The sequence below is a fragment of the Columba livia genome, chromosome 3 (genome assembly GCF_036013475.1).
Source record: "Columba livia isolate bColLiv1 breed racing homer chromosome 3, bColLiv1.pat.W.v2, whole genome shotgun sequence".
Classification (NCBI taxonomy): domain Eukaryota; kingdom Metazoa; phylum Chordata; class Aves; order Columbiformes; family Columbidae; genus Columba; species Columba livia.
This window is the reverse complement of record NC_088604.1, coordinates 107,768,931-107,794,021: the sequence shown is the minus strand read 5'-3', so window position 1 is coordinate 107,794,021 and position 25,091 is coordinate 107,768,931. Positions and strand designations below refer to the sequence as shown.

Genomic DNA, 25,091 nt, shown 5'->3' with positions numbered 1-25,091 from the left:
GCTCGTGTTTACTCCTCTAAAACGCCAGTCAGAATTGCAACATTTACTTTGAAAATATAAGTAAATTATAGTTATCTCTTGCACAAAGAGTAGAACTGCCAATATTCTGTATTGGCTATTCTGACAGAGAATAGATCACCCATGTCTCCAAGGTAGAGAGGTTATACAAATAAGGGGAGTAGGCAGTGAAGCCTGCCCAGGCTGCCATAGGGTAATTTATTAGTGAGTCAGTAAAGAAGAGAACAAGGAAAGCTACAGGAGCCCTCTGTCATCGAAAGTGTGCAACACCTGTAAGACAGATGCTGACCAAAGATATTATTTTCTGTTCTGCTAATGGGAGGCTTTTAGGATAATTAATGGATGTCTTTAAGACATAGCCCCATCCCCTTCTTGCCAGTTTTCTTTCTATTTCTTAAAACCAGATTGCTTTAATCTTTCTCTAAATTACTCCTTTATTGCAGCAGCAAGAGTTACACAGTGTTAAACTGAATGTCTGTGTAAAAGAAAAGGGGGTTGTTGTCACAGCAGTGAATCGTAAAGATGCATATGGAACTGCCTTTAGCTAAAGTGAGTCACGTATTCGTTGGAATTTACTGTGTTTTTTTTTTTTTCTCTGATACTATTTATGACAGTGATATAACAAAAGCCAGCAAAAGGTCATTTTTAGCAAGTAAATAAATATTGGTAGTTAGTTGATCTCCGTGTGACCCACACCAGACAGGATTTGGGCATTGGGCTGTTTAGTGCTGAGCCTGAAGCCAGTGTGAGCAGCAGTTGTGCAGCATCAGGTATGGAATAGCCATGCTACACGTTGTGCTGCCTCCCGCACGCTACCCTGCAGTATTTCTCAGGGAACTCCTGAGAAGATGCCGCCTCATCCTGTTAGTGTCAGAAGACACCCCTAGCACTGACACAGTTGATCCTAACACTGCACCTTTGCTTGGAGGTTCTGGGAGAGGCATGAATGCTGAAAAATGGAAAACGGTACCAGAGAGGTAAGGCAGTTCCTTAAATGACTGATCAAGTTTGGTTTGTAAGGAGAGCAGGTAAGTGGGTTTCTTCTCCTTTAAAGTGAATAATGTGTGTTTTGCTCTGTGTGTAGATTTAATGCTGAGAACAGGCCTCTTCCCAAGCACATTCTGGGATAGAGATCTGTGGGTGGTAGGTATCACAGGATCACCAATCAGCTGAAAAAATATCAAGTATAGTATAGGCGCCTCTGAATTTGAACCCATTTTTAGCTATGACAGTGTTTTACACATGATGGACTGAATTTGCTGCTCTGGTGAGTGGCCTGCTTGCTTGGTGGTCTTCTCTCCACCACTCCTTTGCTTGTTTGGGTATGTTTTGGGTTTTTTTTGTTTGCGTGTGTGGTGTGTTTTTGGAGGTGTTTTTGTGGTTTTATTTTTTTATTTATAATTTCCCAAAGAATACTCCTGCGTACATAGCATGCAAAGTGCAAACAAGCTGTAAGCCACAGTTTTATTACATAACCTGAAACTCTGTGCCAGCGTCCTCTGGCTTCGGCACATATTGTTGCTTACCCCAACACGTTGAACCACTTTATCACCTGAAAAAACACTGCCAGGGCAGGTGCAGAGGAGCCCTGACTGCCTCATCCAAACCACTGTCAAGTACCTCTAATGGCAAACTGACCAGCCACCATGGTTTAGGCTTTTGTATTGAAGTGAACCAGTGACATCAGAAATGAATGACCAAGTTAACAGGATTTCTCCATAAAGGTAAGGATCAAAGGACATAAGGGCAAGTATCAAAGGACTGTGTGCAATGAAGTACAGATATTTCTGGGTAGACAGCTACCAGGCAGGGAGGTGTTGGCAAGGATTAGGCTGTCTGCGTGCCAGTAACCTGCCTGACGAAGGGAAAAGAAGACGGATGAGAAGACATCTCTTGCTGAGGTGCAGCCTGGGAAGGAGCAATGGAAGGGCTGGGAGAGGTTGTTCAAGGTGAACCTTAATATCTTGTGTTACCAAACAAGTCTAATCCACATTTTCCCTGCTTGTGTTATATGTCTAGCATGAGATATAGTGGGCTTTTTAATTTTCACTTCAATTCGGGATGTTAGGAGTCTGGTGCTGTAAAGGATGCAATTGCTCAGTTACCTGTTTGCAGCTCTTGCAAAAAATTGGTTTTTAAAATGCTGATCTGTTGTGGAGTAACATACCCTCTCTGCACTCAGCACATAATGTAGCTTTTTTGGGATTCCTGGCAGGCCTCTCCTGCCTCAGGTAGACTCAGTTACTTCATATTCACCAGCACTAACCTCACTTTAAGATGTGCTGCTTGAATTTCTCAGACTGAGATAGTTAAAATGATGCTATGCTGTGATATCATATCTATTTGCTAAATCCCATCTAAAACTGTCCTTTTTTACAAGCCACTTTGCTTTCCAGTGCTGCAAACCGAAGATGAGAATGAAAATTAGGCAATTTAAAAAATTTTCTTTCCTGATGTCCTCGTGCTCTAGCAAAGGCTGTGACCAATTTCCCATGTGCTGCCTGAGGCAGGAGCGTTCAGCTGGATTCAGAAATGCACTTTTTTGCCTTGTCAGTCTGTCATAATGTCTGAAAGATTGACAGGGTATGGTGATGAATAAACATATGGCATTTATATGTAGTCTTTGAATACAGAACACGGAGGTGATTGCTGAAATAAAGCAAAGGTGTAGGAGAAAGAAGATGGGAGAGTCAAATCCTGGCTCAGAAGAGTTCATTTCCTTTGGAAAGAAGTCAGCCACTGTGTAAATAGAGGCAAAGGCAGGTAATGAAACAGAAAATGGAGGTTTTGTGACAAAACCGTGGTTCATGTTCATGGGAAGTATATCAGTGTACTAGACAAGCACCAAATCCTTGTGATGCTTTGGAAACTGGGGGTGTTGCCTTGCTCACATCAAAGGTTGGAAGGTTTGGCTATTTGATTAATAACTTCTCCCCAGACAGTGAGGAATCACATAGTTTTCTTTTATCTGTTTTCCATTTAATGATAAAAGTGGTGGTAGCTACTTTGCTCTGTTTCATCTTGGAGTAATGGTTTACATAAAATATAAAGATTAATAGATGGAATAGGCTCTAAGAAGAAATCACCTCATGTTAAAACAGAGGACTGCTGAGTAATCCCTTACAGGCACACAGATAAGACTTCTAAAATAACATGGGCAACCCTCTGTGTATACATTCTGACTTTCTGATAAAAATCTGTTCTTTTTTAATTTCCCCAGAGTTTGTATGTGTGCTACCATTTTCTGGAGATAAGCCCACACAATTGTTCAAGATGAAATTGTTAGTGAAAATAAAATGTCCTATGGTGAACTTCTCATATTCTGCTATGTGTGACTTTTTATCTTTAGAGCTGGATTCAAGCACTGAACTTTCTGTCCAACCCTCAACTTCTCCAAGGCTCAGTGATTTTCACAGTTCAAAGATTAAGCTTGAGCTGTTTTCTGTTGATTCTTGTTTCAAATGCACTCTTCAGAAGTCATCTCTCTGGGAGGAGTCCAGCTGAGAGACACATGAAGTGTGAAAAAATCCCCTGTCCTGCAGCTTGATTGTTTGCCTTGCCTTAAAAATCAAGAATGGTTTCTCATAATACCTTCTAGAAGCATTAAGGGTAGCTTGCCCTGATCGTGCTCTCTTTTAAGACCACAACCCCTTCCATTTTCTACTCTACGAACCCTCCCATATTTGCTTTCTAGGAACTGCTGGGCTTTTTTAGGATTCACCCTTTAATGCTTTCTAGGACTCCTATCTGTTTTTTGTTTCTAGGATTCTCCCCCTGCTTTTTTGATTTCTAGGATTTTTTCACAATTTGTAGGAACTCTTGCTTTTTCTTTCTCAGAATCCTCCTCTTTTGCTTTAGCACTGCTCCTTGATGCTTTCTAGGAATATTTCATGTTTTCTAGGGCTTCTTTGATGTGCCTGCAGGAATCGTTGGCATTTCCTAGGACTCTGACAGTTTGATTTCTGAGATGTTGCATGTCTCTTGCTTTCTAGGAACTTTCCATAATTTCTGTGGATGCATCTGTTTTGTTTTCCAGAAAACTTCTCTTTCACTTTCTAGAATTTGTGCCTTAACATTTCCTGGGACGTTTCTACACTTGGTGGGAATGTTTCCCAAAAGTTTCCTAAGAATCCTCCAGCTCCCTTCCTAGGAATTGGTACTTTTTCTGGTATATACCTTTCTGGTATATTCCCTTCTCAAGGTTTTCTACTAAACCTACATTTTCTAGGAATTGCCTCCAAAAGCTTTCCAGGAGTTTCTCCTTAATGCTTCCTTGTGTCCTTCCAAGTTTTCTGAGAATCTCTTAATGCTTTCTACGATTCTCTCCCATTTGCTTTCTAGGAATCCCCAACATTTGGTAGCATCCTTCCCACACAAACACTTTCTGGGAGCTTTGGCACCTATGTATGCATATGTTTCCTAGGAAATGTCCACGTTTTTATAAGGGACTTCTCCTAATATTTAGGCACCCCCTTGGAATGCTTCCTAGGAATTTTCTGTGGTTTCTATGAATGTTTTTACTTAATGCAGTCTCTGAATACTGCACACTTTCTGGCAACACTCCCTTTTGGATTGTATAAATTGTGCATGATTTTTAGGAATGCCATCTTAGAGTTTTGCTAGAAATTGTGTGTGTTTTCTAGGAATCCTTCTTCCAATTTTGTGCTTTCTAGAGGACTTTTGGGAGTGTTCCTTTTTTTCTTTTTTTTTTTTTTTCTTTTCTCTTTTTTTTTTTTTTTTTTTTGTGTGTGTGTGTCTGTATTTTTTTTTTTTTTTTTCAATATCCTCCTGCTTTCTAATATTACTTTCCCAACAGCTGCTTTCTGGGAATGGCTACCTTCTGCTTTCAAAAAGTACTATCCCCTCTCCTTTCCCTGAATATGTCCCCTTTTGATTCCTGGGGACATTCCCTTTTGGCTTTTGAGATCTATCCTCTATTTGTTTTCTGGGCAAGTGCCCTGCCTCTTGATTTCTGGGAATATCCCCCCACCTCCCCTTCTTGTTTTCTAGACATTTAATAGTTATGCTTTTATCATAGAATCATAGAATAGTTTAGGTCAGGAGGGACCTTCAAAGGTCATCTAGTCCAACCCCCCTGCAATGAGCAGGGACATCTTCAGCCAGATCAGGTTGCTCAGAGCCCCGTCCAGCCTGGCCTTGAATGTTTCCAGGGATGGGGCATCTACCACCTCTCTGGGCAACCTGGGCCAGTGTTTCACCACCCTCATTGTAAAACATTTCTTCCTCGCATCTAGCCTGAATCTCTCCTCCTTTAGTTTAAAACCATTACTGCTTGTCCTGTCATAGCAGACTCCACTAAGAACTTTGTCTCTGTTATGCTTATAGGGCACTTTTAAGTACTGAATGGTTTTAAGAACATACCTCCTCAGCTCACTAGCGATGTTCCCTCTCTACCACAGGTGGCTTTGTTTGCTAGCGAAATGTCCCATTTGCTGTTTTGGAATATTGCTTGGTTTTGGTTTCAAGGAACTTTTTTTTTCCCAGGAGTATACTCCTTGTGCTTTTGAAGAGTGTGCCTTATCTGCCTTCTAGGTATGTTAACCCTCTTCTTTCTGGGAATATCCCCTCTTTTCCTTTTCAAGGCTGTTCTCCCCTTTGCTTTCTAGGAACAAACCCATGCACTTTTCAGAAACAACTATTTTTAGAAATAGATATTTCTCTAATTTCTAGGCATCACTTTTTTGGAATATTTCGCCATCTCCTTCCTGGAATGCCTCATAGGCCTAATAACCTCCTATGTGCTTTCTAGGAATAACCCCCTTCCACAATTTTGCTTCTGGGAATATCCTGCATTTGCTCTGGTAGATAACTTCACTTTGCTCTCTAGGATTATATGTCCTTTTGCTCTCTAGAAATATGGTCCTCCACTTCTTGAAAAAATAAGTCCCTCTGTGCTCTTGAAATAATGTTTCTGTTTTCTTAGTTTAATTTCCCATTACTTCCTAGCATTATTTTTCTTCTGCTTTCAAAAAAACCTCTCCTCTGTTCTCCAGGCATACAGTCTGACCTCCCATTTACTTTCTAGGTATATTACCCTTCTGCTTTCTAGGGATGTCTCCACCCTAGGGCAGTGTAGGAGTAGTCTGCCTTTGCTTTCCATGACCATCTCTTCTCAGTTTTCAAGGAACATTTCCCCTCTGGTTTCTTTGAAGAACCTCCTGTTTATGATCTAGCTATCACTTCATCACTGTTTACCAGGAGTAAGGTCCCTCTGTTTTCTGCCTGTATTCCCCATCTTTCTGCAACCATCTAATTTGCTTTTCTATGAATATCACACCTCGGCTTTCTATGAATATCTCACTTCTACTTTCTATGAATGTCCCCTTTGTGTTTCCAGTAATATCTCCTAGCTGCTTGCTAGGAACATCCGGCCTTCAGATTTCTAGCAATTATCTGTCTCACCTGCCTCAGAACAATGTTTCTCTGCTTTCTAAGAAAATTCCTTCTGCTTTTCAGAAGCTATTACCTCATCTGCTTTCTACAAATAGTTTCTTTCTGCTTCTTAGGAATGTTCTCTAATTATTGTTTTCTAGGAATATTCCCTTACCTTTTATTTTCAAGGAGTGTTCCTTTTGTTTTCTAGACATTTATCTGCTTTCAATCAATGCTTGCGTTTGTTATAATAAGACCCTTGTCTTATTATAAGAATTGAAGCTGGCCAGTACTGTGAAAGACAATAAAAGAGGCTTTCTAAAATATATTACTAGCAAAAGGCAAACTAGAAATAATATTGCCTCATTATGTGTTGAGCGTGGTCACCTTATTAACAAGGATGTAAACAAAACTGAGATGTTTAATGCTTTCTTCGCCTCAGTCTTCAACACTGAAGATGGACATAGGGGTGGCCCATAGCCCTGGGGTAGAGAACATGGCTGCGTAAACAATAAACTCCCAATCAATCCAGAACTTGTATGGGATTTGCTACTCCAGATAAATCCCTACAAGTCAATGAGTCCTGATAGGATTCATCTAAAGGTGCTTAAAGAGCTGGCTGAAGCCATAGTGAGACCTCTCTACATGATTTTTCAATGCTCCTGGGAATCTGGAGAGATCTCAGTTGACTGGAACCTGGCAAACGTTGTCCCAATCTACAAGAAGGGCAACAGAAATGCACCTGGGACATGGCAACCATGGCTGTACATACAGACTGGGGGATGAGATGCTGGAAAGCAGCTCTGCAGAGAAGGATCTGCAGGTTCTGATCGATAGCAAGTTGAACATGAGCCAACAGTGTGCCCTGGCAGCCAAGAGGGCAACCGTGTCCTGGGTGCACCCAGCACAGCATTGCCAGCTGGGCGAGGGAGGTGATTGTCCTGCTCTGCTCTGCACTGGTGCGGCCTCACCTGGAGCACTGTGTGCAGTTCTGGGCGCCACAGGATAAAAAGGATATTAAGCTACTAGAGAGTGTCCTAAAGAGGGTGACAAATTTGGTGAGGGGTTTGGAGGGGAAGCTGTATAATGAGCAGCTGAAGTCACTTGGTTTGTTCAGCCTGGAGGAGAATGAGGGGAGACCTCATCATGGTCTACAGCTTCCTCACAAGGGAAGGACGAAAGGCAGGCACTGATCTCTTCTCTCTGGCAACCAATGATAGAACCTGAGGGAATGGCAGGAAGATGTGCCAGGTGAGGTTTAGGTTGGACATTAGGGGAACGTTCTTCAGCCAGAGGGTGTTGGAGCACTGGAACAGGCTCCCCAGGGAGGTGTCATGGCCCCAAGCCTGACAGCGTTCAAGAAGAGACTGCACAACACCCTCAGACACATGGTATGAACTGTGGGGTTGCCCTGTGCAGGGACAGGAGTTGGACTTGATGATCCTTGTGGGTCTCTTCCAACTCAGGACATTCTATGATTCTACCTCAGCTGTAAAAAACATGAAAGGATAGAAGATTCTACATCTGTTGAAGTGGACAGGAAGTAATAATTAAAATTGCTCTCAAATGTGCATAGTACTTCAACAAAAGTTAGTTGTGTGCTTCATGTAAAATGGCGATGCCTGTCCTGTCTTGTGGCTCCCCTCACCACTTCCAATAAAACAAATAAATTGAGGAAAGAGCCTACATGTACTGTAATAACTTTGGAGATAGGAAGCAGTCTGGGATTTTTTTTTTTTGGAAGCTACTGAAGTGACACTTCTAAGTAACAGATGTGATTTTTCAGCTATCCAGTAGCTTTTGGAGGGTTAAAAACTACATAGTGTGTTTATTAGAGGTGACTCAGAGAACAAATGAAGTTCAGGATATCCTGAGTTGTGAAACAAGTGATGAATAAAATCTCAAAGATCCTTTTCAGTCAGATTTGCTATCACTTTAGCTGGAATTTCTTTTTGCCTAAAAAGGTTGTGTTCAGTATCAGGGAGGCAGATAGACTCGTGGGGTCAAGCTCTAGCCTCCCTGAGACATGAAAGTCCATCACTAAGTAACCAAGAACAAGGGAGTCCATTACCCTCGCACTGACTGACTGAAGACAGCAGTAGGTCAAGGGAAAGCATAGAGGGGTGAGATGAAACAGGTTCTAAACTGATGAGCTTGGGGCGTGGGGTCCAAAGTGGTGATGTTCACACAATCACCTCCAACTGCGGAACATGCCAGACCAATCAGAGCAGTGACAAAAATTCTTTATCTGCCTCACAAGATGAGAACCAGAGGGCCAGCCACCCCAAGGGTACACACGGCTGCTGTAAATCTTTCTGCACCCCTCATGAGAAAACCACATGCTTCAGTACTTCCCTGAAGTGTCTGTGCAAACAACATGCATTGCATAGGGAATAAACAGGAGGAATTAGAGATCTATGTGCATTCACAGGGTTGTGATCTCATTGCTATTATGGAGACGTGGCAGGACAGCTTGCATGACTGGAATGTTGTCATGGAGAGCTATGTACTTTTCAGAAAAGACCTCAAGGTGAGGTAGAGGAGTTGCTCACTTTATGTGAGAGAGCAACTCAAATGTCTTGAACTCTGCCTAGAGGAGCCCAATGAGCCCTGGAAGAAGCCTCATGATCACACGCCCTGATTCTCATGGGAGACTTCAATCACCCTGACATCTGCTGAGTGGGCAGCACAGCTAAGCATGCACAGTCCAGGAGGTTTCTACAGGTCATTGGTGACAACTTTTTGACACAGATGGTGGAGGAGCCGAAGAGGAGAGGCGTGCTGCTGGACTTTGTCCTAACATATTAAGAGGAACTGGTTGGAGATATCACAGCTGGGGGCAGCCTTGCCTGCAGTGACCATGAGATGTTGGAATTCAGGATCCTGCATGTAGGGAGCAGGACAACAAGTAGAACTAAAACCACAGATTTCAGCAGGGTGAACTTTGGCCTCTTCAAGGTCCTGCTTGGAAGAATTGCATGAGTTAGGGCTCTAGAAGGCATGAGGGTCCAAGAGAGCTGGCTAATATTCAAACATCACTTCCTCCAAGCTCAAGATCAATGTATTCCTATGAGGAAGAAATCAAGTAAAGGGAGTTAGAAGCCAGCATAGATGAGTAACAAACTCCAGTCAAAACTCAGATGGAAGAAGGATGTTTATGTAATGTGGAAAAAGGGACAGACCACCTGGGAGGAATATAAGGAGGCTGTTAGAATATGCAGAGCTGCGGTAAGGAAGGGTAAGCTCCACTTGGAAGCAGAGCTGGCCAGGGATGTCAAAGACAACAAGAATGGCTTCTTCAAGTATATCAGAAGCAAAAGGAAGGTTAGGGAAAATGTAGTTCTGCTGCTGAATGAGGAGAGTGCCCTGGTGATGGATGATACAGAGAAGGCAGAGGTACTGAATGCCTTATTTGCTTCTGTCTTTACTGCTAAGTCTGACCCTCAGGAATCCCTGGCCCTGGAGGTAGGAAAGAAAGTCCAGCAAAAGGAAGACTTTCCCTTGGTTGAGAAGGATCAGGTTAGAGGTCATTTAGGAAACCTGGACATCCACAAATCCATGGACCCTGATAGGATGTACCTACAAGTGCTGAGAGAGTTGGTAGATGTTATTGCTAAGCTACTCTCCATCATCTTTGAAAGATCTTGGAGAACAGGAGAGGTGCCTGAGGACTGGAGGAAAGCCAACATCACTCCAGTCTTCAAAAAGGACAAGAAGGACAACTGAGGAAACTACAGGCCAGTCAGCCTCACCTCCATCCCTGGAAAGGTGATGGTCTGATGAGGAGAGACTGAGAGAGCTGAGTCTGTTCAGCCTGGAGAAGGGAAGGCTGAGAGGGGATCTCATCAATATTTATAAATATCTCAAGGGTGGATGTCAAGGGGATGGGACCAGACTCCTTTCAGTGGTGCTCAACAATAAGATGAGGGGCAATGGGCAGACTGAAGCACAGGAGGTTCCATCTGAATATGAGGAAGAACTTACTTACTCTGAGGGTGACAGAGCCCTGGAACAGGCTGCCCAGAGAGGTTGTGCAGTCTCCTTCTCTGGAGGCATTCAAGACCTGCCTGGACACATTCCTGTGTGGTCTATTCTAGGTGTATCTGCTTTAGCAAGTGGGTTGGACTAGATGATCTCCAGAGGTCCCTTCCAACTCCAGCCATTCCGTGATTCAGTGATTTTGCAAGTGTCTCCAATCTGACTTGAACCTTATCCAGAGCATATTTTGCTGACGGTAGAGTTATGAATACAGGATTTTTTAACAAAAAAATGGAATCCTTTCTTGATGGAGCTGCCTCCCCAATACCAAGTTTTTTTCTGGTGTGACAAGTGCTAATCAAGGTGAGAACTTGGTTTTGACACAGAGGCATAAGTCTGTAAAATAATAAAGTCACAGAATCATTTTGTTTGGAAACAGTCCTCAAGATCATCAAGTCCAACGGTTAACCTACCACTGACATTAAACCACCTAAGAACCTAATCTGTGAATCTTTTAAACACCTCCAGGGGTGGTGACTCCACTACTTCCCTGGGCAGCCTGTTCCATCACCTGACAACCCTTTCCGGGAAGAAATTCACTGTAGTTTGGAATGAAACTCAGCTGCTCACTGCTTAGTGCTCCAAAAGCTTTTAGGCTGCATTAATTTTAGCAGGATTTGTGAAATCTGAGCATCTCAGTAAATAGGACTATCGAAAGCAAATGCCTTGGGGTGCTACCTGTAGAAAAGCATAGCATCTTCACTTTTTTTATGGACAATGGCATGTTGGTCTTGCTACAGCATGGGAGATGTTCAGAAATTATTCACAAGCCCTGAAACCACAATGGAAGAAGCTTAGGACTTTGCATTGAATCTAATACCCAATCCATATGTTTTCAAAATCCGAACCTCATAGTACAAAGCCATAAAATGTTTCAATGTTTTTCTCTCTCATTTCTTTGTCTTTTATTGCTGCAGACATTTAACTTGAAATCACCAAATGACAATCAGAAAGGTCAAGGTAACTTTTGTCTGTTGTTTACCTGATGAAATTTTTGTAGCGTTGACATCACACACTGACCACATTGTCAGCTAAAGGTAAGTTTTTGTTTATCCACCATTGTCAGCTAAGCATTCCCTTATCATTTTTCTCAGCTATTTGTTTGGTTATTTTTAAATTATCCAGACATGGGTTTGTTGAATCTTTTGGGTCACTGCTACCAAAAGAGATAAGGAAGTTTATTAAGTGTGCACATACAATGATGTTGAGGGGAAAAAAAAAATAAATGGACAGTGTTTGTGTGGCTTATCTTTATTCATGAAGCCCTTGAGGGTGATGGAAAAGGGTACCAGGAATCCACACAGACTGTTGACACATCCAGCAATTTTTAACTTTGTTCGTCCTGGTCGTCTCAGCTAATGCACACATGAGGCTGTGCCAAGCCTTGTACTTTGCCTACCTTGCATTATTAATGCTCCCAGAAGGGCTCACATTTGTATGCTGCTGGCTGAGGCAAGGCTGGCAGTGCTGCACCTCGGCAGAGTGCCGTGTTCATAGCTGTGACATTGTGGCTCTGTGAATTATATTAGTATTGAGTGGGCACAGCTGGAGCAAAGAGGTATCTAGTGTTTTGCAGGGCTGCCAATGGCTGTAATCCAGAAATACAGGCCTCTTTGAATCCTGATATATTTAATTATGGAGATAGTGACACATGCACAGACAGAAAACCAAATCCAACCCCTGTTATCCACAGTGTGATTACACTCTGTGTTTTAGTATTTGTGTCTCTTTCTTTTCTTAAAACTGAAATTAAAATGCTTGCAAAGCTTCTAGGATTTTTTTTAGTGTGTGTGTGTGTGAAAATTTCCTAGTGCTTGTCAGTGCAGAGGAAAGCTTAAAACACAAATAGGTGCAATGTAGGAACTCAGAGATGAGATGATTCCTCATAATTATATAAAGTCAATCTTGTGGATTTTTGAACCAGACTCATTGCTTATTTAGAGCTTATAACATCACAAATACATCTATTTTTGTATGTTCATTTTTACTGTTGCTGTGTGGTTTTGGAGAGTGCATCCAAACAATCTGCCCACTTAAAGCAAGGTTGTCTACCTGCCTAGTGAGACCTGTTCTGCACTTGGTCTTGGCAGGCTGCAGCACGGCCAAGTGCGGATGGTGGTCATGTGTCTGTGCACACACAGGGATTCCCCTTGCCCAGTACTTGCAAGTGGAGTGTAGGTTGTCTTAAACATATTTGTTTTTTTTCTTTATCTTTTTATTTTTCTTTTTTTTTTTCATCTGTAATGTTTGGCCTATTAATGTTAGGGAAGAAAAAAACAAATTCTTTGAAAGTATTTGACTGTTTATTATTTATTTTATTCTCCTGTTATGCAATACTTTGTAAAAATAGGTGATGCCATTTTCACATGAGGTTTTTGTGGCCAGGTTATACAATTTGGGTAATATGCACATGTAATGTGATATTGCTGTAATAAATTTTTGTAAGTGTATTATGCTTGATTTCATTCCACTAAATGTGGAGGAGGGTGGCAGTATTGTAAATCAGAACAATTTATTCTAATTTAAGAGGAATTTGGGGCTGCAGAAATGCTACCTATCCAAGAGGAGTATTATAACTGAGCACGAAGTGTGAACATGTATATACAATAGGTTAATGCAAGATAAAACCATAGTCTGCTTGCCTCTCCCTGAAGTGTACTAAAGGAAACCAAACAGATTACTTCAATGTTAGTACAGAACTACCAACCTCAGGCTTTCCCAAATCACAGGACTTGCTTAAAAGTCGATATATCCCCCACCCCTCTCCTGAACAACTATCTCACAAAAAGTGGTTAGTTTTAAATTTTGAAGCTTTCTTCTATATTGAGGGCTGGAAATATGCTTCTTTTTAAAAGAAGAAAAATTGAAATTTGTTGATGATAGGCCACTAAGGAAGATGTAAATTATCATGAGACTCATGATTAAAATTAGGGTAGCTGGTAATGCTGCTATTATTAGTTTTGCATGTGCATTCCTTTGTGTTTGAAACATACCAGTACTTGTCAGCAATCCAGTCGCTTGGGCTACTGTGAATTTGAATTTAACCAGCACACTTTCCCATTCTATGGCTGACGCTGTCACTTTGTTAGCTATTGTGTTGTGGAGGGCAGTTGGCAGGCACATGCACAGGATTATTTCAAGCCTCTTTCTCTAAATGGCTGCAATGTTAGGTCTTCTAGGTACGAGAAGCAAATATTGACTTATCCTTATTTCATCCCCATCTGTTACTAATGTAAAATGACCTAAAAAGTCAATTTTTAATTAAACTGGAAAAACAACAGAGTCGATACATGTTAAGATGTATTTGCTTTAGGTTGCACTTCACCCTGACATCAGCATTTGATGTTGAATCCTCAGTGGCTGCCATTCTAGAGCAGATCAGTATGTCTTAAGCAATAATTCTACCTAATGAGGTGGGTAATTCAGATAAGAGGTAAGTGGTCAACTAGTAAAGCAGCACACTATTTTCGATTGCCATGAGAAGTGTTTGCAAGATTGCATGCAACAGGGCTATGACATGCTGAGAAACTTTGAAGAAGTGTGCTAAATAAAACAAACACATGGTCTTCTCACACATCTGGTTTGGGTTGGTTTGTTTTTTTTAATAGTAATATAAACTGTCTTTCAAACAGGTGTTAAACAACATACAGCTGCTGGTCTTTTCTGTTAGGCTTCTTGTAAAATGCATGAGATTTCTCACACTGCAGGCAAATGGCTGTGAAGAGCTTCGTGGAGATGATGCAGCTTGTATATTGAAGTGCTATTACATATTAATGGCATCATTTGTCATTACATGATTAGTATAAGACACCTGTGTAGTGCCAGCCAGATGTGTGTCACATCCTGACTGCCAGACTTTTTCTATAAGGTGGCAGGTAGGAGGGCAGAGCAGTGAAACATTGCTGTGGAGGAAAACAGTTACTTGGTTTTAAATAACTATAAACAAACTGCTAGAAGAGCGTGTGCCTGTCTTCTGATTCAGACTGAGCATGATTTCAAACTGATGGTACAACAGACTCCCTTCATGTGCCAGGTTCTGCATGTAAATTAAGAACAGAAGTAGCATCAATAATAGGGAAAATGATAAAGCCTGAAATTAAACTGTGTGGATCTGAACACTGCTTGCCAGCAGCAAAAATACTTGTTTCACATTGAATTGGGCCCTTCAGGTTCTGCTTTGACAATGAAGGACAATGAACAGCTCTCCTGTAGGTGACTGTAATCATTAGGGGTAACCTTGATATCCTACTAAAAAATTAGTATGCTCAAGGCAGGAGGAGTGCATTAGGTGACCCCCTTAATATCCCTTCCTGCCCACCAAGGTGATGGCCGTGTCCTTTAACTCCCTTTCCATCTCCAGCAATTTTAAGTTGTCTCTGCAAGGCTGGGAGTTCAGGCTTTGGAGGACTGCCAGAGCTCTTGCTGCTGTGACACTATCGTTGGTGTAAATGATGGGTGTAGGAATGGTGGTTTCTGCAATCAGTATTCAAAATGTTTGTCTACAAGCTGAGTGACTCATTAATTACAGGCTATAAAATGCTACTTTGCTTCTTCTGGCCTCTTCAATCTAATTTGCAGGCATTTAACTCAGCCTTTTTCAGATAATGCATGGATGCAGACAATGAAACAATACTCAGTAAAATCAGTGTTCTAGTTGCCTCATCCCTGATTGATGCCTCATGAGCACAGGTGAATTATAATTCTAAGCTAGGGGGATAAATTTTCACAGACAGTTTCTGATACATGAGGATTGTTTGTGCTACTTCTCTTCTTGCTTCCTTACAAGTGGGATTGCTCTTTCATTTACATGCAACTAAAACTGGGTTTGATCTTGTTGATAATTATCTATATTGCAAATTGCCATACAGTTTTTTATTTCTTTTTTGCCTTGAATATCTCTGAGGATGGGGACACACAGCATCTCTAGGCAACCTGCTTCACTGTTCAGAAAAGGTGACTTGTGTGTTTAGATGGAATTTTATGGTTTTTAATTTATGCACATTTTGTCTTGTCCTGTTGGTGTATACAACTGAGAAGAACCTGGCTCCCTCTTCTTTGCTTTCACCTATCAGGTATTTATAAATATTACTAAGATACCCCCTGAGCCTTCTCTTCTCCAAGCTGAAAAGTCCCACACCTCTCAGTATCTCCTTGTATGGGACATACTCCAGTCCTCTCCTCATCTTTGTGGCCCTTTGGTGGACTTATTACAATAAGTGCATGGCTTGTACTGGGGAGCACAGAACTGGTGCCACCATTCCAGGTGTGGCCCCACCAGCCCCTGGATGGAGAGAAAGGATCAACTACCTTGATCTGCTGGGAACAGTCCTAGTACAGCTCAGGATGCTCTTGGCTGCATTTGCCATGAGGATGCATTGCTGGCTCATGGGCAGCATTACCTTTTGGACAAACTGCTTTTGCTGCTGCTGCTTCTTTCCACTTCTGCATCTCTTTCTGCTCTGGATGGAAAATGGGTTTTGTTTGTTTGTAACTTCCCCATCTCTCACCCCATCATCCTTATTTTTTTTTTTTTTTTTTCTGTACACTTTCTGCAGCCGTTGGGCTCAGTTAGCAAAGCTTGAGACCTGACAGAACTCAAGTCTATTCTACCAAGCTCAAATCTAGATGGAGGAAGTGACTAAATGTCGCAGGACACACAGCCAAATAACTCATGTTGGGAGAATGGAAAAGGGCAATTTCCAAGCGATTGTATATTGTGCTCTTTTTCTTTCCTGTTAAATTAATGGAAGTCTACATGATATGGTTAATTAACAACTATCAAAGTAGCTTAAAAAAACAGGGAGGGGGTGATAATTCTTGTCTTTGAATAGTATCATTACTCAGAAACTTCGAACACCAAGGTTTGTCCTCACAAAAACCTCACATTACAATATGTGTATGCTTTCTGACGTGAAAAAGTGCAGAGGTGAACACTGAGGTAAAGTATTGCCTTCAAATATTCTCGATGGATTCTTAGATGAACAAAACGTACTAAAGTCAGTAAGCCTTTCTTTATTTCCTCTGATGTGCAATTTTGTTAGCTGTGCACAGGAAGAGCTTGTGCTGTTAAGTCTACAGGTACAGAGCCTACAGCCCCACAGGGCTGTACTCTGATGCATTTGATAGATGTAACCCCTTAAGGTGAATACATTTTTTTTTTAACTTCCATCTTATCAAACAGATCAAAGGAAAACCAACTTTGCTTAGTTTTTCTTTACTAAAAAAACGAACTTTAGCTTCATTTACAGTACCTGCTATGATTTGTACTTTGTTGCCAGATGTATATATTAAAACAGTTTGTCATAAAGATATAGTAGTGCATTTAGGATAAAAATGGGATGCAGAATCTTAAATGTACCTGGCAAACATCTGCACTGGTTCACTGCTTATCCACAAAAGAAAAATAAAGGTGAGCTTAAGACTCTGCTTGTTTATCTCAGAATCACAGAATTGTTCAGGTTGGAAAGGTCAGCTAGAGCAGGTTGACCAGGACTGTATTTAATTTAGTTTAGAGCAGCTCCACATATAGATAATCAATAAGCTCTCTTGGAAACCTGTTCCTATGTTTGACCACCCTCATAGTAAAACATAAATAAGTAATTCTTATGGTTTCTAAAAGGAGGTGAGGGAATCAAGAGACCTTTTTCTTCCTAGAAAAGAGGTTTCTTGTGTTAACGTAGTAAGCAATTTGATGTCGTGTTTGTTTCTTCAAGTGTGAAATACTAAAGTAGTTATTGAAGAATAGTTAAAAGGTAGTGCAACATTTTCAAGGCTAAGGAAAGTATGTGGAAAAGTGTGAGCCATATATATATATATATATTTATATACACTTTTTTTTTTTTTCGACTGGATTTTTAGAGCTAGATGTAGAGGAACCAGACTGATTTCTGGCCCAGTTGAACAGAGATAAACAGACTGAACAGATAAACTCTTTGTGTCCTTTAAGACAAACTCATGCAGTGTACCTAGCAATATTACCTGTAGTTGTAACGTTCAAAGTGGGACAACAACAGGTGCTCAGAGAAGATTTTTCCAATCTAATTTACTCTCACATGTGCTAATCCCTCCCATTTACTAACAGTATTTAAAAAAAGATGACTAAAATGATGCAGCTTTGTCCCTGTAAAACAAGTCAGCTCCAACTGAGAAATCCTCAGGTCTTTTAATGAATAAATTCATATATTTTGTATTGTTTTGGATTTTATAGGACGACGGTTTGTTTTCATACCTCAATTCCATTCTTCAGCCCATGAACTTCAAAAGAGGAGAGGAAAAATGCAGTTCCAACTGTTCAGGTAATTTCGGACAATAAGGTTGAGCTGTGCTAGGCTTCTCATTGAGTATGGAAGTGTTCTGATTAATTTTAAATTTATCGGGGCACATTTAATAATCTTGGACTTCTCTAAGCCAAGATAGCCCTATTGTTATCAGGGGCGTTGCAGCAGGGATCTACAGCAGCTGAAATCTGGACTCATTGTCTTTTTACTAAATAGATTACCCCATCTCTTGACAATGGCTATCAAGAGCTTATTCTTCAAAAAACAAAACATAGTATCATTTGTGTGTCAATGGCAACGTATACTGCTTGCATTTAAAAATTCTCAGAAGTGTTCAAAGCTGCCACCTTTCTGTGTGAGAAAGTTGTGCTGTCAAATACAGCACTCTCAAACGTCCCTGTCTTGCAGAAAGAACTTGATGTCCTTTGTGTGTCCTGTGCTCCTGATGTTTCAAGACACATCACATTCTGGCATTCTGAAAATGTTCACACACGGGAGGAATCTGTATCTCAGGTTGTTTTTGAATGGCAGAAAGACAGCATTAGACAAATGGGTGAGGTGGAGCCAGGATTGACTACTTGGGAGTATTTTGAGTGTAAATGTATAGCCAAAAAATTGGGTTTTATTGTTTTTTCTCCTGTATAGGACCATGACCCAGCTACAGTCTCTTTACTCAGCAAGTACAGACATAAAAACAACTACTGTATTTGCAATGGAACCAGAGGGTCAAAAGAAAGATATAAAACTATCATAAGCTCCACTATAAGGCAGGAGGAATAGGATGATATTTTTGAGTATGAAGTTGAATTCACACTGAAGTCTTCCTTCCTACATGAGATAATTAAAGAGGTGGGATTTTTTCTTTTGAATTCCCTTTCCTTACATCCCAGTATTTCAATGCCTGTACTGATTTAGTTTGATAATTTAAAATTTTTATGCAAAGTTATCTGATAGTGATTTTCTTGTGATGCACATTTTCTCTATCTTATTGCCTGTCCCACCCCCAGTCCAACTTGTCTTCATTTTTTTCCCTGCTGAACTTTAAGGTGAAAATGATTTAAGCAAAGTTCATTAGCTAGTTGATTCTAGTAATCCGCATCACTTGTTTGCAGCAGCTCTGCAGTGAATATAAGGCTGCGTCATTTTTGTCCTTCTCTTTGCTGACCCCCTTCCTTGTAAGCTTTAAAATCAAATCAGACAGCAAGCAGATTTCGGTCTAAGCTCTAGATGATTTTCCAAGAAAATTGTACTGAAGTCACCGTGTCTAATCACAAAGCAAAAGGCCACCAGACCAGCACTGTCTGGTCACACCAGTGAGAGTGCTTCACCTCTGCCTAGCAATCATCGAGGGGGTTGGGAGCAAGGTGGAACTGGGTGCAGAGTTCTTCCTTTTCAGTCAATTTGACTGAGTCATGTGAAGGTCATGTGAAAATTTCCTTGAGCACAATTGTTCTGTTATGTGACATCAAGACTCTACTGATGTAGCTGGCATGACATTTTCAGAAAGGTACAGAAGTCATAAACTAGAGAGAATGAAAAACATAAGGGCAAGCAAAACCACCAAGGTTTCTGGTCTGCAAATCCAGATAGAGTAATAACTGGGCTGTGTCTTTCCCTGACAGTGTGAACAAACAGCATAGGTCTTTGTTTGACATCTTCCAAATACTTATCTCACTTGTGTATGACTGAATGGGACCAATGGACTCTGATGCCTGTATTATAGCCATTTAAATGCATTTTATCCTCTCTAGAACAGTCTTTTCTACAACATATTCTTGATGCTTTTCCTTCCGTGTATTGGACCATATTTCATACATATATTTTTCATCCATAGCTGTACAGAAAAGGAGTAGAAGGGAGCACTGCAATCCTTCAATCCTATTAGCAACCTCTGAGCTAGAAATTCATGCTTCAGAGTTGTTGAGAGGCAGGTTAGCTCTGTTTGGTGTCTGAAAGCCTGTAGCTAGATGATGAGTGATCAACTGTATGAAGTCCTTGCTATGAAACAGCAGAAAATTGTGTAGTGTGCTCAACTTGATTAGGTCAGTCACTTCCCACTTACCACAATGGTAATTTTGCTGAACGCTGATGAAGAATACAGCTAGCACATGCATTCACAGAGAGACATGTTCTAAAAGGCCAATAAATGCATGACAAGGGTAATTGAGCCACTGCTGATAAATGATGTCAGGGGTGCAGAGAAATGTGTATCAGTCTAATGTATGTATGCTGTTCAACATGGGAAATTAAAAAGTGTCACAAAGTCAAGTGTGTGTAGCAGTAAATATGAAGGAGAAAGAGGAAGGTGGGGATATATGAAAGTCTCTGTTGTTAGTTGTAGTTTAGCTGTGCCATTTCCCAAGTGCTTCTGGAGAAAAAACCTTGGAAGGTAAGGAAGCAGGCAGGGCATTTACCACAGAGCAGGGCTCAGTTTGAATAACAACAGTATCCAAATTCACAGCATGAAATTGTGGTGTTTTTTTGGTGTGTGTTTTTTCTTTTTTTTCTTTTTTTGTGATCTGCATCATATTTAAATTGTTTGTGTGACTTCTTGTTGTGAACCTCTAGATCACAGCAAGCAGTATTGATACGTGGTGCAGAAATTTAAAGGCAGAGAAGAAAGACAGTGCTGGTGAGAAATGAATGAGAGGGGAACTGCAGATAATAAAGAGGAACACAGCAGATAGGAGGCTTTACATCATTTGAGGGATAATACATGAGAAAGATAGTTCAATGAAGATAAATGTGGAATAATGATGACTTTGATGAATCCTTTTCATTCCAGACTTTGTGTTTCACAAAACAGGGCTTCAAAAAAAAAGAAACTCAAAACCTAGGAGTCAAAAGGCACAGTAATATGTGCTGTTAAAGAATAATGAACAGGAGGAAGGCAAATCTGCATGCAGATGTGAGGATTCTTGATCCAGGATACACAGGAGTGGGATGAAACAAAAAGAAAGAGAGAAGAGGGGGGAGAGGGAAGAGTAAACCCAAAATGCAAAATAAAATATAGAGCTAAACTAAATAATGAAGAGTTTGGAATAGTGTACTTGTGTATGTGGGCTTCTGATGCCAAGATGACGTGCAGAAGTGAAGTGAATTGGTTCTAAAAGGGTTTCCTTCTGTTTCTTACCAGTGGTTGCATTTGGAAGCAGTGATAGTACATGTGTTTAGAACACTGGGGTGGGAAAGAAGTCTCAGAAACTAGAGAAGGGGCAGGTAATACTAACACCAATGACACAGTTTTCCCCTTGCTGATGGCAGAAGTGCAGAGACCCCAGCTGTGCCTGTCCGTCCTTCTTGCTGACACATGCCAGGTGGAGTTAATGTTGAGTGCCTCTGTGGTTTGCTAACTAGTCTCTGAATTGGGCACCAGGCCCGGCTATTTTACTATGAGATCATGTGAATCCCTTAACTCCTATGTATTTTAGTCGTCTTCATTGTATAGATGTTGAGAGACTCTAGAAGTTTTATAGAATACTTTGAGGTTTAGATTGTAAGAAGTATTAGAAAAATACAGTTATTGATTACACTGGCTTACTATGTATGCAGTCAAATTTCTGTATTATTAAATGAATTATGTAGACATAAGCTTTTGTCTAATACAAGTTGTTAGAGTAGAATGATGTATCATTATGGTGCTAGAAAAATGAGGTTTTATAGTTTAAAAAATTACAGTTCAACCAAGCACAGTTATTCATAAATGCGTATAAAAATAATAAACTTAGGATTAAATGCTTCTTGTCCTACAGCTGATCTTGAAGCCACTTAGTTTGTTAATGGTATAGGTGCTTCTGACACCAGAGCAATGGGATTGAAAACAAAAGTTTTAGTATGTCTTTATGCATCTGAGCTATGTGTAAGATGACTTCAAAAGATACTTCCGCACAGCTGGTAAAAGAAGTGTGTGCATTTGTCCAAGTCATTCTGGTGTGGTAACCGAGCAGGAATACTTCCACAAAAGACTGTGACTGATGCAGAGGGCAGAGGCCATTCCGAGGCTGGCATGGGCAGAGTTGAGAATGTTTCCTGCCTTGCCATGGCATGTGGCACCATGACTCACCTGAAGTGGCAATGCAGGAGCTCGTGGGCCAGCTGAAAATGAGGCAGGTCCCATCCTCATTGCTGCTGTCATCCTCTTCCTCCTCTTCTAACATCTCCACCACCTCCTTCCCTTCACTCAGCACCCACAGCTGGTCCAGGGCCAGGCAGCGCTGTGGGCGCAGGGTGGTGCCACATCTGCAGAGAGGAAATGCAGGCAGTGAGCTGGAGGTTGCCTCCTTGGGGTCCTGCCAGGCAGACCCCTGTCCCCCACCTGTCCTTGGCATGGATATTGGTGCATCCAGCACCAAGGTCCTAGGGTCTGTGGCTGGTGCCAGGCTGTCCCTATCTGGGTCCCATGGCCAGGGATGGGGCAAAGACAGCTGGGCTCTGAGGCTCTTACTGCAACTTGGCAATGACCATTTCCTCCTGGAGGAGGAGAAGGTGGCTCTCACTCCTCTTGCAGCCCCAGGTCAGCCACACGTCCATGCTCAGCATGGGTTTGCATTAGTGAGAGCCTCCCTGCAGAGCAGAGAGCAGCAGGCATGAGAAATGCTGCTGCTGCAGGGCCCAGCTGTGCCCGTATGTCCCCGAGCTGTGGGGGGAGCCCACCTGAGGCCACAGCAGCAGTTGGCCTGGCCCAACCTGCCTGGGACAGGAGGACCCTCGCTGTGTACCAAGGATGCAGTGCAGCTGGCCACAGCGAGGATGGGACACTGGTGCTGGTGCCACTGCTGGGGCAGCCCTGCTGTGCCAGATCCTGCTTCCTCCGGGCTCTGCTGTGTGCCAGCACAGCTCCGTCCTGCTGTCTCTGGTGGCTCCAACTGACCAACAGTCCCAGCCCAGTGGAAAGTGGGAGGGGCCTGGGGGGGCACTGAGCTGGGGGTTTTCTCCAGTATGGCCATGTCTGCCTTGCTCTGGGGAGCCCAGAGCAGGACACAGCAGAGGGTAAGGACCACCTCCCTCCACCTGCTTGCTGCCCATGCTTTGCCTACTGCAGCCCAGTAGCCTTATTTGCCCCAAGGGCACCTTTCCAGCTCCAAACTGGTCAACTGGGAGTCCACCAATACCCCAGCTGTCTGCACAGCTGCTTTCTACCACATCCTGGGACAAGCGCTTTTCCTCCCTGGGTGCAGGACTTTGCTCTTCCCCTTGTTGAACTGCAGCACATTCCTGTCAGCCCCTCTCTCCAGACTGTCCAGGTCCTTCTGGTTGGCAGCACGGTTCTCTCCTCCCACTTGTGTGCCACCTGCCAGCTGTCTGAGGGGACATTCTGCCACAGCATCCAGCCCACTGAATGGGAACAGGACCCACAGAATGCAGCGCAGGACGTTACAGATGTGCGCTTTGATGTGACATGAATTGCCATAGAAGATTCAGAAATCTAGGGGGAAATTCCATATTATTTTTTGTATTATATAGACAGTGCTTCCTCTTTTTATTCCTCCAAGCTATTAAAAGACGTTCAAACTGTCTCATTTTTCATTTGAACATCATATTTCTTTATAGTGCTGATGTTCTGTGTAACATGTGATTGGGTTGTACTCTCACATAGATCATTAAATAGTTGGCAAGCCTAGATTATTAGATGGCAGAGAGCAGATTATCTGCATTAATTGTGCTAACACCAGTGACAGAAGGTTGCATCTGGCTTTTGAGCCAAAGGAGAAAAGTCAAAGGTGTCTATTGAACTCGGTCTGCTATGGATCAGCAATTGAATTCACCATGTTAAAAAATGAAAAGGTACCGGAAAAAGGCATATTCGATCTTGACTGCTACAATGTATGTTTTAGGAGCTATGAAGATAAATCATCTATGCCTCTCCCTATGACCCCTTCCTTGAAAAAAAAAAAAAAAAGAAGCCATAAATGACTAGCGAAAAAAAAGATGCAACTTCTAGAACACTCAGGCTTTTAATAACCAAGTGAATTTCTCTGTATCATTCCCATTCAATGACTAACTTTGACATTCTGCCTCCACTTGCTACCAACATACGACTCCTCCAGGAATAATTAAACTAAGATAAAACTTTGCTGTACTGCCATTTTCCTGTGTTGTGCTATGGAAGATGTAGAATTCCTCTCTGACCCAGAACTTTCCACCTATAGCCAAAGCTGTGGTGAAGTTGTCCTCCATCTCAATCAGTCACTGCTGCCTCTTCCCTAGGGAAAGTCCTCCCTCTGTCATCCTGTGAGATAATGCAACCCCAAGCCTTAGTCAGTGCCCGAGGCCACCATCCTCCTTTAGCCATGAGCAAGATCTCATGAGCAAGATCTTTTCAGCTCTAGGAGAAGGCTTGTTCATAGACATGGATGTGCAAGGCACAGTCTGTTCCAGAAGAGCTATGGTTGCTGAAAGCTTTCCGTGTCCTGGATTGACAGTTTGCAGAATCAGCAAGCTGCTTCGCTGGCCTTGTGGCAAATGTTGTCTGCATCCCTGCTCTTCTGTTCTCCCTGTATGGTCCTGGTCAATAAATAAGCTGTTTTCCTTGGAAATGGCCATTGTGGCTAAAGACACACTCCTCTTGGTGGACACCAGCGAAGCTGGGGGAATGTTTCTGGCATGCATGCTGTGCCAGTTTTTAATCTCCAAGGTGCTGGAATTAAGACATGTCCAACAGGAAGAAAATTTGCCATTTTTTCCAAAAGAAGGGAGGAACCTCCAGTGCTGAAGAGCCCTTCATATCCTGCTGAGAGCCACGTGGAAACAAAATGTGTGGTGAGCTGAGGGAGGAATACTCATGTTCATGGAGCAGCACACTTGGGTGTTAAGGCTTTATCACGCTTGGGCGTTAAGGCCTGATCCTTGTCATATGCGGCTGGAGGAGCACTAGAAAAGAGTCCTGCCCTGGTACCTGTGACCTTTACCCATCAAGTAGCCGACACAGCCAGAGACAAATCTGTGTGCAAGGTCATCCTGATGGCAAAGGATCCAACATGGATGGCACGTGTCTGGTTGAACTGTTTATACTGAGCAATGCCTTAATTCAAACAGAAGCCATTAAGAGAGTTAAAACCCCACCCTTTCAGGAAAAATGCAGGAAATCAGGGACATTTCCAAAAGTATCTTCTGGCTATTTTACACTCCAGGAAGCAACAGTGTAAGGTCCAGTGGTTGATTCTCTTAACCCTTTGGGAAAAGGAACCTAAAACCACTCTTCTGGGCAGCAAGTCCCATGCACTGGGCCAGGCTGGGACTGGAGAGCCTGGGACGGTCTCCATGGTACCAGCCTTCCTGCAGTGCTGCCTGTTGTGGCTGCTGCCTGTTCTGTGCTGTGATGCTGCCTGCACCCAACTGCTGGGGCTGTCCTTGGGAAGGGCCCCA

At 42.2% G+C, this 25,091-nt stretch overlaps 2 long non-coding RNA genes across 4 annotated transcripts in view; both read left to right on the top strand.

Moving 5' to 3' along the window:
- LOC110363522 (uncharacterized) overlaps window positions 1-25,091 on the top strand; it is a 114,663-nt gene that overhangs the window by 24,898 nt on the left and 64,674 nt on the right. The window contains exon 1 of one of the 3 annotated variants that reach the window (XR_010471680.1): window positions 17,358-17,744. The exons of the other annotated variants lie outside the window; for them this stretch is intronic. This is a non-coding gene — a long non-coding RNA (uncharacterized LOC110363522). Of the gene's footprint in view, window positions 1-17,357; window positions 17,745-25,091 lie in introns of those variants that run through there. 3 annotated transcript variants of the gene reach the window in all.
- LOC135579156 (uncharacterized) lies at window positions 243-17,237 on the top strand. The gene is made up of 3 exons (XR_010471678.1): window positions 243-1,967; window positions 11,367-11,409; window positions 13,763-17,237. It is a non-coding gene; the product is annotated as an uncharacterized LOC135579156 (long non-coding RNA).